The sequence below is a fragment of the Felis catus genome, chromosome C1 (genome assembly GCF_018350175.1).
Source record: "Felis catus isolate Fca126 chromosome C1, F.catus_Fca126_mat1.0, whole genome shotgun sequence".
NCBI classification, from domain to species: domain Eukaryota; kingdom Metazoa; phylum Chordata; class Mammalia; order Carnivora; family Felidae; genus Felis; species Felis catus.
The window spans coordinates 55,899,195-55,912,562 of record NC_058375.1 but is presented as its reverse complement, the minus strand read 5'-3'; the positions used below and the strand labels follow the sequence as shown (position 1 = coordinate 55,912,562).

The following is a 13,368-nucleotide window of genomic DNA, read 5'->3' as shown; positions in this document are numbered from 1 at the left end:
GCAGTGCTATTGCTGGGTCATAGGGTAGGTCTATTTTTAATTTTCTGAGGAACCTCCACACTGTTTTCCAGAACGGCTGCACCAGTTTGCATTCCCACCAACAGTGCAAGAGGGTTCCCGTTTCTCCACATCCTCGCCAGCATCTATAGTCTCCTGATTTGTTCATTTTAGCTACTCTGACCGGCATGAGGCGGCATCTGAGTGTGGTTTTGATTTGTATTTCCCTGATGAGGAACAACGTTGAGCATCTTTTCATGTTGGCCATCTGGTGTCTTCTTTAGAGAAGTGTCTATTCCAGACTTTGCACTTTAAAAGGTTTCTATACCTTTAGCCCTAAAGAAGTGATGAGTACTACAAGACTTTTATCCTGTGTGGCAGGCCACACAGAGAGGTTTATTGTTGGTGGTAGTTTTTTTTTTTTTTTAAAGCAGGGAAGACTTTGGGTGCAATTGCCAACTTCAAAGCAGATACCTCTTACCACCGACAGCCCACAGGCCCAGGGAGTGTTTGGAACTAGCCTCCAGGCAGGGTAGGGTTAGAACAGAGCCTTACGGGGTGAGGTCCCATTTTTATGTCTCTGCCAGACACTGGTGCCAGTTTGCTACCAGCTGCCGGCATCTTTGATGCTGCCAATAAAAGGTTCAGGAATGCTCACCAAGCCAGAAATGCCAGGCCTCCACCCCGGTCAGCGCCCAACACAGCCATCTGCACTAACTCTCTGAACTGTCTGCAGAGCAGGAACAACAGATTCCAGGGGCGGAGCCCTGGTGTTTTGCATATTTAATCTCCACAACAATCTAATAGGTTAGTGTGGTGATATCCATGTTTTCGGTGCGAAAACTGAAGTTCAGAGAGGTAAAGTGACTTGCCCAAACTGGTGAGTGGAAGGAACTAGATTCGGACGTAGGTCTGTCCAGGGCTACTCTCCATGTCATCACACTGCATTGGAACTGAACGGATGACAGGCTGACAGACTGACTGACTGACAACTTTGGGGATTGTGATTTCCAAATGCCTTTCACCGGAGGATTTCAAAGCGGTTTTCAAGAATTCAACAGTAATTTGTTGAATCTCTCCCCTGCAGACATCACAGGGTACTGGATTTGTACAGTCAGACATAGTCATCTTTGTCCTTAGGGAGCTGACAGCCCGTTGGGGAGCATAATGTGTGATAAGAGCAATAGCTCACATAAGCTGACCTCCTGGGCTAGCTTTCACAGGAGCTGTTTTATTTAAGCATACCAAACTAATAGCCTGTGAAAGAGATACTATCACAAGAAGTCCATTTTTCAGATGAGAGGATAGGCTTAGGTGGGTGGAAAAACTTACCTATGGTACTAGACCTCACCACTGCTCACTGTGTTGTCCTCGGACCTTCCTGCTTGTCAGCAGTCTGCTAACAAAAGAAGCACAGAAATAGCGTACCCGTGTTTTGCAGTAACTCGACAGAACAATGTTATGTTTGTTGAATATTCTCGTATATCGTTATGCTCATTTCTTTTTACTTCATCTCATTTTTAACGAATTCTGTTTTACTTTACAAGAGTATTGGTCTGCAGCAGATCAGGGGTGGGGGCTAGGGGTGGATCCCTGCTCCTTGGCCACAGATAGTAGCTGGGGAAGCATTGACCCAGCTTGGGATTTGACCTGGGAGTCTAACTTCAGAGCCCGTGCTTGTCCTCAGGGTGGAAAAACAGCTGCTGCCCCTCCAGGCACCCCACGTGCATTCCAAGGAGGAAGATGGGAAGACAAAGGGCAACAGGGACATGCCAGCTAAGCCACATGCTTCCTTGGGGTTTGGCAGTCATGCCAAGTTTGTTCCCTAACGCACAGCCTTTGTTCTCGGTATTTTCTCTTCTGCCGATAACCAAATGGCTCGCGCCTTCATTCCATGCAGCTCTGCATCAGAATGTCACCTCCTAAGGGAAGAGGCAGTTTCTTCTCCTTGTCTAAAATAGCGCCATTGTCCTTTTCCTACTAAGCTCTGTGCCGTCCAGCGTAGCAGCCACTAACCGCTCGTGCCCGTCGGGCACTTGAAATGCGGTGGGTCCAAATTGAGGCGTGATGGCAGTGTCACATACACAGTGGATTCGAAGACTTAGTTTGAGAGAAAAGAATGTAAAATATCTCATTAACAAATTTTATATTTACTACCTGCTAAAACGACAATGTGATGGGTATGTTGCATTACTTTAAATAAAATATACCATTGAAATGAATTTCACCCATTTTTCTTTACTCTTTTAAATGGGGCTACTAGGAAATCTGATGTGACTTTCACTACATTTCTGTTGGACAGAGCTATTCTAGCCCCTGGCATTGCTTTATTCTCCCTCATGAGAACGATCACCACCAGACATTGGAGGATATATTTATGTTTTATTTATCATGAGCCTCTACCGTTGGAATGTTAACTCCACAATGTCAGGGACTTTATTTCCTGTTCCCCAGTGCCTAGAACCGTGCCTGGCATAAAATAGGCATTCCAAAACCTTTAGGAATGGATGAATAAGTGAACAAAATCAACCAGAGAGTCTCTCGGTATCATTCCGTATGTCTGACAATTCACTTAAAAACATGTTTTTGTAAAAAACTGGGATGCATGTTTGCATATTAACTTTAATCTCTACTACCCTCAAGGTAGTTAGACAATATTCAAAGTGCCCTACTTCACAATCCATACTCTAGAGATTGCTTAAGCTTTTCAAATATAGAAACCTATACCAGGTGCTCGTTAATTAGCATTAGAAATGTCAAAAATAATTATTCGTTGCCAAGTAAAGAGCAGTGCTCCAGGTAGCATAGCTAGAGAGACCATAAAGCTCAACTTGCTTGCAGAGAGCTAGGTAGAAAAATCGGCAAATTTGGTAGCATCGTACCTCAGAGCAGTTCTCGAGGACCCGTGCCTCCCTCTTGGTGTAGGACTTTTATGCTTGGTCCCTCTACCCGGTGGGTTGGAGAGGATCTTTCTACAGGATGCATATGGGATTTTCCCCCTCCTCTCTCTTACACGTAGGAACTGACCATGGATTTTGTGCCAAAATTGCTAATACAAGTCTGGCAGAATTTGGTCCAAAATGTGCTTTCATATGTAATAGCACATCCCCAGGTGGCAAGATGAGTGGAATGGGATGTGTGCCCTCATTCCCATCCCATCTTCTGTGATAGCTGGAGGCTGCTGATATTTAGGAAAAGAAACTGGCAGTTGTTAAACCAAGAGACTGGCTTAGGCCTATTAGTGAGAGACAGACTTTTCATCCAGATGCTGCTCCTTAGTTATGATTCATCTTCAAGCTCTCCCTCCCTCCAAGTAACAGAGCCCTGACGCTGGCTCAGACAGTGCCTGTCTGCACTTTGGCTCAGTGTTTCTGGTCTCTTCCACGCCTGTTACAACAAGCTACGGCCAGGGTGGCAGACAGCACCTCCACAGCGTCAGAGGTCAGGGCGAGTTGCTCAATCTAAGATAAAATTTCAGAGACAACTGACATTCTCACAGCCAGGCCTCTGGAATTAGCTCTGGGCCTTTATTCCCCCCTTTCGGGGACAGAGAACTTCAGCTTGTAGAAACTCTGGTAGGCCCTACTTCAGATCCCCAGCCCAGGGGCTACTGCCCTTGGCCAGCCCCAGGCATTGCAGACAGGCGGTTTGTCCACACACATACCAAACATCGTCTGTGGGCTGAAGAAACATGTTTCTCACATGCATACACAACATTTTCTATGCTGATAGACAAATAAAATTCGTTTTGCTTGTGTTGCCACCTTCACAGAAACTTGGTGTCCATATCTGAATCCATAGATCCTAAAGACGCAAATGCTATCCTTCAGGGTCACCATACTTAGAGGCTGGATATAATAAGCAGAGCTTATTATAAATTTCTGAGCTGGAAGAAAGTCCAGAGAGCACCAGGATCGGTGACTTTCAAATTCTGGGAGGCAACATCTTCTTTTTCTAACTAAAATGCAATTTTAAAAAGAGAGACAGTGATAAAACCCCAGAGGTCTCCTTACACAAGCATGCACACAGCGGCTGGCTCACCCCAAGCCTACCCTGGCAGGTCTGAGCTGATCCGCTTCTCAGTCACTTGTGTTCCACACACGGCTCCAAGCCCTGGACCTCTTCAGCCTGGGCCTCACCACCCCTCCCTCTGGAGGGGTCGTCTATTCATTCTGTTATCCAACAAACATTTACGCTCACCTACTGTGTGCCAGGCCCTGAGAAGAGATTGGTACGTGAACCTGCAAGGTTGGTCACACAAGTGCACGGTGGTAGTGTGGCGGGGAAGGCCACACAACCGGAAGTGGAGCCTGTGCCCCTCAAGGGGGCTGGGGAAAGCTTTCTGCAGGAAATGATGTCTTGGGTGACCCCAGAAGGTAAGCGGGTAGAGAAAAGGGTGGGACCAGGGTCAGAAAGATGGTGAATTCCTGGCTAGGGAATCTCGCACAGAGGGAAAAATTACAACTAGCCCACGTGACAAAGATCTAAGTGCTTCTGCAGGCATACAGTTGTCTAAGGTAGGTGCTATCATTTGCCCTATCGTGCAGGTGAGAAAACTAAGGCACGGAGCAGTTAAATAACTTGCTCAAGGCCACAGATCTAGAAAGTGGTATAGCCAGGATTTGGGCCCAGATTGTCTACAACCAGAGTCTTTGTGCGTAACCACAGTGCTGTGCTGCCTGAGATATCAGAAAAGCAGAAAAACCCAACTTGACCAGGTTCCTTTTGATGTGGCTGGCTCAGAGGTATGGCTGGGGAGGTAGGAGATCTCCTTACACATGCCAACTTTGTTCATGGCGCTGAGGAGTCTGGGCTTGTTGAAGGGTTTTACACAGAGATGTAAAATGAACAGATTTCACTAAATTTTCTGCTACCAAGCCAGATTCTTATGAGATCACCCACACTACTCTCATAATTTCCCACCTCCTTGTTCACCTCAGTCACCTCCAGAAGGTCAAGGCCCACTCTTAAGTCACCCACTGTCACCCCAACCCTTAGCTCCATGGTGCTCTGCATGCACATCTATTAACCTGACCAAGTGTCACCCTGCCCACATTTTCAGCAGCCTCCCAGCCCATATCTTTACCCCTTCTTAGAATGTTCCCCTGAACTCTTGCCCTGACTAGTGCCTGAATTTGTCCTAGAAGTTTTGCTTCCATTGCTGCTACTTGAAAGCAGGTTGGCATTTTCCCCTTCACACCCTGCCCATGCCACACAACCAGGAGACGGGATGGGTGTGTACCTTGCTTCCCATGGCCACTTCCAAATGATTTTACTTCCTTTCTCTTCCACTCTCTTCCTTGGAAGTTCATTTCATCAGACCTCCCCCTCGCTTCTGGGTCGCTGCCCTCTCCTGTCCACTCTGTCTCACCCCTTCCACTGATGACCTATAGCATATTCTCATTCCCTTGCATCACCATCATGCTTGGTCACTTCATAACACAGAGGGCCATCCATCCGATACCCAGGCTGCTCAACCGTCACCCCTCTCACGCTAAAGGCACCTTCCTCCATCCTACCTAGCTCTCCTCCTCCTTGGTCATGTCAAGTTGTAAACTGCGCTAAATGCACCGCCTCTGAAACTTCAACTTCAAATGTCCTAGCCTCTATGTTCCCAGCTCACTTTCTCTGGTCCAGTAAGTTTTCAACCTGTGGAGACCTCCAGTGATTCTTAATCCTACCACTTTGTCGTCAGGCCTCACAATCCCCACTCACCTTGGATTCACATGGACTCACAGTTCTTTCCTATAGTCTAGACTCCCTCCACCAAGCTCACCTGCCAAGCTCCAACTTTCCATCACTCGCCTGCACCTGAGCCTCTACCTGTTCTCACTGAAGCTGCTGCTGATGAGGATGGGATTCCTTTTATATCTATGGTGCAAATCTCCAGTGGGCAATCTCCACCAACTGGCAAACACTTCTCTAGTATCTTCACTTCCCACCCTCTCCGGAACTATTGTTCACACCTCCTTTCTCCTCAAAATTCCTACACCACTCCTTCCCTTGCTCAGTGGATGGCCTTGACTTGTAGTTTGCTGAGAAAAAAGAGAAACGATCACATAGAGACTGCCACATCTTCTCTCTGAAAAAACTTCCAACTTAACCCAGCCTGTGCCCGCATTCCTCCTCTTTCTGTAGAGGGCATGTCCTGCTCAGGTCAGCCCCAGCCCCTCTTCATGCCCAGATGGAATCCCCTCACTTGTCTTGGACAGTGCTTCTCTAGGTATCTGTCTTTCCTGCATCAATTTCTTCCTTTCCACTGGATCGTTCCATTTGTCCTCCTTCCCCTTCCACAGAGGGTCAAAAATCAAGGCTCTCAAAAATGAAACCAAAACAAACTTCTTAGCCCCACGTTCCCCTCCAGCTATTGGTCTACAGGTCTACTCTCCGCCACTACAAAACATCTTAGAAGTGGTTATCTACTGCAGCTGTCTGCCCTTCCCTCTTCTCTTCCCCACCCACACCTTCTGAGCTTCTGCCTCCCCATTTTGTTAAGACGGCTCTTGGCAAAGTGGCTACTGACCTTCAGATGATGAACCCAATGGTCTCTTTGCTGTGCTTACTAGAACTGTGCAATAGCATTGCACGCAGCTAACCAGACTCTCCTTTCTGAAAGACTTTTTTCTTCTTTCTTTCTTTTGGTTTCTGTGACACCAAACTCCCCTGGTTTTACCACTACCTCACTGGCAGCTCCTTCTTCATTTCCTTTGCTGGAGTCCTCCTCTTTGACTTCAAATATTAGAGGTCTTTTCTATATTCTTTCTCCCCCTTGGTGATCTAATTCAATCCCACAGCTCATGTACCAATTTAAGGCTATGTTTCTTGAATCTAAATCTCCAGCTGTGCACTTCTCGGCAGATTTCGAGACTTAACATCTCCAACCACTTCCTGACACCTTCATGAGGGGAACAAATAGACCTTTCGAATGTAATGTGGTCATAGCCCTGCTTTTCCTTTCCCTGTCACCCTGAACTTCATCGGGCTTCCCAAACCTGGTCAATGACACCTCCACCCACTTAGTTGTTCAAACAAACAAAAAAAAACCCCTAGGATTATCTTGATTTCCTCCTCTCCTTTGTCCCCATCAGCTATTGCTCTTTGCTTTCTCTTCCAAAATACTCCCGGTATTCATCCGCTTCTCACCTCCTCTGCTATTGCCACCCCCAAGTCCCAGCATCTTTCAGCTTGACTCCTGCCAAAAAGCTCCTACTCAGACTCTCTGATTCCTCTCCTGCCCCTTCCCCGATGATCCATTCTTCACACCCCTGCCAGAATGACCTTTTTGAAAAGTAAAGCATAATATGTCACTTAAATCGTCCAAAATGATCTCAGCTGACTTGGAATAAAATCCACACTTCTTGTCCCAGCTCACAGAGTCCTTCAGGACCTGTTCTCTGCCTACTCTCCCTCTTGTTAGCTCTGCACCACTCAGCGACCTTTTTGGTGCTTCGGATTCAAAAGGTTGTTCCAGCCTTGGGACCCTAGCTCTGTCTCTACTCTGCCTAGAATGCTCTTTCTCTAGATGTTTGCATGCATGGATCCTTCTCAAGCATCAGCTGAAGCACAGCATCCTCAGAGAGGCCTTTCCTCATCATCCAACCTAAAGAATCACTCCACTACCATCACCACCACATACACATGTGATCACACTCTCTTGTTATATTTTCTTCAAAATTGGTGAAGAAAAAATACCACCTGGCATTTTCATATTTATTTGTTTGCTTATTTAGTGTCTGTCTACCTCCCTCCCCTATACCTTTGCAACCCATACACATACACTCTAGACTGTAATCTATGCTTTTTCCTGTTTGCCAGCCTAGAAGAGTAACTGATATTCAAAAACATACTGGATGAATTAGAAACTATGGCTTCTACATTCCAAAGTCTAGAATCTGTCCCTATAGCTAGATGTGTTGTGAGAGCAAGCATGAGCAATCAAGAGAAAGATTTTCAGATGAAATATAAAAAGGCCTTTCAAATAATTAGAACTATAAATGGATTGAGCTCTTCTAAATTTTTTAATGTTTATTTATTTTTGAGAGAGAGAGACAGCGTGAGCAGAGGAGGGGCAGAGAAAGAGGGAGCCACAGAATAAAAAAAATTTTCTTTTAATGTTTGGATTGAGCTCTTCTAGAAAGAGGGAAAGGCTCAAGGAACTATTATGCAGTACCTTTATTATTTAGTACCTATTTAGTCTCATTCTCACAACAACCCTGCAAGGAAGGTATGTATCATTATGTTCCCCATTTACTTATGGAGAAACAGGTTCAAAGGTGTTAAGTAACTGGCCCAGGGTCACACAGTAGGAAGCAGGATCTGAATTAGGGATGTTTATTCCAGATCCCCTGCTTTTAACCGCCACACTAACCTGGCCCCCCTACTTTGCTCCTCAAGCCTCAGGGTCCTCAACTGCAAAATGATGGCAAGGACATGCTTCAGAGGCTGTCACGAGAATTGCAGGAGATAATGCACTTAGAAGAGCTTAGCCAGTGCCTTGCACACAAAGCGTACTTATTACCTGTCCATTACTAGTAGTATCAGTATTGCCCAGTATCACAGTTAGTGAATGGGAGAGCTAAGATGTGAAAACAGGCCTGGCCAACTCCAGAGCCTATGATTTTCCCATGGAGTTGGGTGGGAACTAGGCAGATGTGCTATAGAAGGAAAGGTACTCAAGGACAGATGATCCTCACAGTCCCTCCTGACTGAGAGGGTATAGTCCCTGCCTTTATCTTTATGGGCCAACAGTAATCAGAGTTAGGCTGGATAGGGAAGGTGGTCCTTCATCCCGCTCTATTTCTGAGTGGCCACGGCATGATGGAAGCCCAGGCAAGGTCACGTAGCGTGATGCTCATTAGTCAAACCAAGATGAGTGTGCATACCTCCCCATACTGCCTAGGGTGAACAGGCAAGTCCCTTCATCTCCCGAGGCTGTGGTTCCTTCATCTACAAAATGGGGATAATAATGGGACTTACCCTCAAACATGGTACGGATTAAAAGTGTTAATACACATATACTACCTATTACTGTGTCTACAGAGCCTTGCAAAGGCTAAGAGGGCCTTCTCTAAGTAGCGGTTATGGTAATTATTCTTACCTGGGAATCCAGGGTGAGCAGTGCATTGTTTAAGGACCCAGGGAAGCCATGTTTGTGTAGAATTCACTTCCTATTGTTGGACCTGTTGGATTTGTAATCAGCAGATTAGAATGTGCTCACGTCGTATGAGGGCCAGGATGTGAGAGGGGACTGATCCCTGTGCAGAACACATAATGAGGCAAACAAGTTATACTGTTCCTGTTTTTGAGCTGCAGGGAAAGACCAAGGGCTATTTTTAGTCATGGAAGGTTTGGGTTCTGGGGAGGGCACCAGGCTGTGTTTGTTACATTACGTTTTAACATAACACAGAGTAAGCTGGCTGAAGGGAACTGTTTCAGGTTGTTTTTATTAATCAAAGAGTGTTGTTTTTATTCCAAGTTGAGATGTTCAGACTTAACAGGCAGCAAGCAAACACTACCCGATACACACAGATTTATCCTAATAAAAATAAATCCTTTGTTCTGTCAAGTTTCCATGAGCTATCCTAAAAACAGGAAAGAAATGTCATAAATATAGCATTGCCTTCACTTGAGTAAGTTGCTCTTTCAGAGCAAAAATATTTTGTGATTATATTATTGTATATCTCACACAAGTGAACTGTGGAAGAACGTTTTCTGATTCAAAAACAAAATGCAAGCAAAACCTACACAGAGCATTTTTTTTAGCTCTTTCAGGTGCAGACAAGACACTTAAATTTCTCCTGAGGTGGCAGCAAGCACAAAATGTCAACGATGGGGAATGACAGCAGGTACAGATCATCTGGGTTTAGGAAATTAGAAGCAAAATGTATATTGCCGGGATGTAATAAATACTGTCCTCCAAAATCAGACCCAACGAAATCACTTAAGACATAATACCTGAGTGCCTAGGATGGCCCTGACACTGGAGATGCAAAAGGGAACGAGATAGACTCCCTTGCTCCAAGGGGGCTTGCAGATCAGAAGGGAAAACAGATAAGAAAACAGTGTGACAGGTGCTCTGACAGAGCAAATACCCTACTAGACCAACTCAACAAGACCCAAGTTGCTTAATATACCTGAACTTCAATTGCTTCATCTCGGAAATGAGGCTAAGAATTTCTATTAAAGATGGCACGTAGGGGCGCCTGGGTGGCGCAGTCGGTTAAGCGTCCGACTTCAGCCAGGTCACGATCTCGCGGTCCGTGGGTTCGAGCCCCGCGTCGGGCTCTGGGCTGATGGCTCAGAGCCTGGAGCCTGTTTCCAATTCTGTGTCTCCCTCTCTCTCTGCCCCTCCCCCGTTGATGCTCTGTCTCTCTCTGTCCCAAAAATAAATAAACGTTGAAAAAAAAAAAAGATGGCACGTGAAACATGAGCACATACGGTCATAACCAAAACCTCCCGTGGTCTCTTTCTCACACTCCAAGCCACAAGAATAATCTAAAAAAGAGGAAGGCATGGCGCCCACAAATAAAGAGTTCCAACCTCAGGGAGAGGCACAAGGCAGGCCCAGGCCGATGGCGAAGGGATCTTGGGACAACAGTGCTAGCCCAGGCATGGAGGCCGCCTGTCCAGATCAGAGCCAGGCAGAAAGCCCCCAGGGAGATTGCTTCAAAAAGATGAAATTGATAGAACATCAAGTGTTTTTGAAAACATTTAGAAAAGCTTTATGCAACTGTGGACAGTTTTGAGGCTGAATTGGAGGTACACAGAAAATGAAGCAAGCTTAACATACAAGAAAATGATTACCAGGGAAATAAAAAATTGTGGAGGAAAAGTGAAAAATCAAGTGTGCTAGATGACACAGCTATGAAAATGCTGACCTGGCTAAAAGGAAGCGGAATCTATACTGGGAAGGCGGAAGAACAGGGAGAAAGTATGTGTATACGTTGTACGTGGGACGGGGGTAGATGTCAGAGCCAAATCCTCATCTTCTAGTGGTAGGGCATCAAGAGATCGTGCCTAAACCCGAGAAATCAGAGTAGCAATATAGGTACGTTGGTGAAAGAGGTGGAGTAAAGAGAGTAAATAAAGTGCTGAAATGGTTGTTGCTGGACCATGGGAGGCTGCACTATGGACATTTGGGGAAACAATGGGAAACAGGAAGATAGTTACCGTCTTTCATATCAAAGCATCTTCTGATTGTTTAACTACATGCACATATAACTTTGATAAACATAGACCTAACTTGAAATAATAGCTACACAAGAACAGAAAGTGCTGGAATTTCTCGCTGTGTTTGTTAACAAATATAAAAGTCATGGGCACATCACATGAAACCTTTTCTGAGAAGGAGCTGCCATCACATGCTGTGCCAGGCTGGCTGGCTCTTCATATTATTTCTCAGATTTTCAAAGTTGGCTTGTTGATAAAACATCCTTTGCTTAAAAATGAGAGGGAGGATAATAACAGCATTTACCCCCATAACGCAGTTGAGACAGTCAATGAGAAAAGGCATTTACTTAGCATGGTGCTCTGTAAACACTGGCAAGTTGTGTTGTCTGTTCTCTTCCTCTGTTGTAATCGTGCAATTACCCCCAGGTGACGCCCTTAGGATGCCAGAGAGAAGGGGCCTGCTCTCTTCCTCTAGCACTGTCTTAGCTCTGGCTGCTGTAAGAGAATACCATGGACTGCATGGCTTAAGCAACAAATCTCTATTTCTCACAATTCTGGAGGCTAGAAGTAAGAGATCAAGGTGCCAGCATGCCTGGGCTCTCAGTGAAGGCTGTCTTTTGGGTTTACAGACTGCTGGCCATTGTATCCTTACATGCTGTGGTGAGAGAGAGAAGGAGGGAGGCAGGGAGGGGTGGTGCTCCTGTGTTTCTTCTTATGAGGGCACTAATCCCATCGTGAGGGGTCTTACTCTCATGATCTAATTACCTCCCCCAAGCCCCATCTCCAGATACCATCACACTGGGGATTAGGATTTCAACATATGAATTGTGGGGGGCACAAACATTCAGCCCATGGCAACCACCATACTGGCTGGATAGCTGGGATATCACATACGGTGCTGAGCCATCTGGAGCCATGCCAGCAAGGGCCGTCCTTCAGGTTAGTGAAACAATAAGATCGAAGGACACATGACCTGCCGCCTCAGCCCCCCCCCCCCCCCCGATCTTGTCTCTTAGAGGAGAAAGGAATATACTTTGATCTTGTCTGCGCCGCAGGCAGTGTCTTATATTCTAACCAATACTCCTCTTAGTTTCATTAATACTACTACTACTAGTGGTAGTTGTAGTAGCAGCAGCAGTTAGTAACAGCAGTCATTTATGGTGTGTTGAAGAACAGCACCTATCTCAGACCTGGGGACCTGAAGTCCTGACACACACACAGGATTGAAGGAGCGATTAGGCATTCAGCCAAGGTAAAGGGCAAGAATGTTCTGGGCAGAGAAAACAGCACAGACACCAGCACTGAAGGGGATACACACGCAGAGTTTGGGGAACAGAAAGAGTCGGGGATAGAGGAGGGAAGGAAGTTGCAAGAAGTGAGGCTGGTGACGTAAGCAATGTCAAGGCCTTAGAGGTCATGTTAAGGGGTTTTGACTTTCATTCAGGGGCAATGGAGAACCAGTGAAGGGAAGATGCTGTGACTTGATTTTTAACTGAGAGTGTTTGTGGGACGGTGAATGGACTGGAGATCGGAGAATAGAACCAAAGAGGCCGATAAGGAAGCTGTTTCAGTAATCAAAGCAAGATATCAAAGGGGCCTGCACTGTGGTAGGGGTTGTGGGGATGGACACAAGAAGACAGATTTGGACAGATTCAAATAACCAGGGGTAGAATCAATTGATTCAACATGAAGGCAGAGGGAGAAGTGGGCGTTGTGGAGTAGGCCCAGATTTCTGGCTATTACCCTGGAAGGATGACTGAACCATTCATTCTTGGAGGCAGAGAACAGAGGAGGAAGAGTGGGTTTGAGGAGGAACATGGAAGATGCTGATCTCAGTTCAGACACACTCAGTTGGTGGAACCTGCAAAAAACATCCAAATGTTCAAGTTTAGGGGTCAACTAGATATTATTCATGCGAGTGTCTGGGAATACGTATGGATTTGTACTCAACCCAGAATGAGTCTTTTCAAAGCACTTCGAAAAAGTGAATTAGGCACACTTCTGAATAGCCACATTAGGTTAGTGATAAGGGAATAGCCACTTATAGCAGAGGAAATGGAGCCCAGAAAGATCCAAAACCTACAATCAGGGAAGTTAGAGGGTTAGTCCCTTAGGTGTGCTAAAAATTAAATTCAATTAATAGCTAGACCATACAGCTAAACACAACATAAAACCCTGGATCTTTGCAAAACCACTAACCTA

The 13,368-nt window shown here is 45.7% G+C and overlaps 1 long non-coding RNA gene across 1 annotated transcript; it reads right to left on the bottom strand.

Moving 5' to 3' along the window:
* Positions 1–391: 391 nt before the first annotated feature.
* LOC123379653 lies at positions 392–9,261 on the bottom strand. Its single transcript, XR_006584375.1, has 2 exons — positions 9,095–9,261; positions 392–1,396 (listed from the first exon to the last, which is right to left on the bottom strand). It is a non-coding gene; the product is annotated as an uncharacterized LOC123379653 (long non-coding RNA).
* Positions 9,262–13,368: the final 4,107 nt, after the last annotated feature.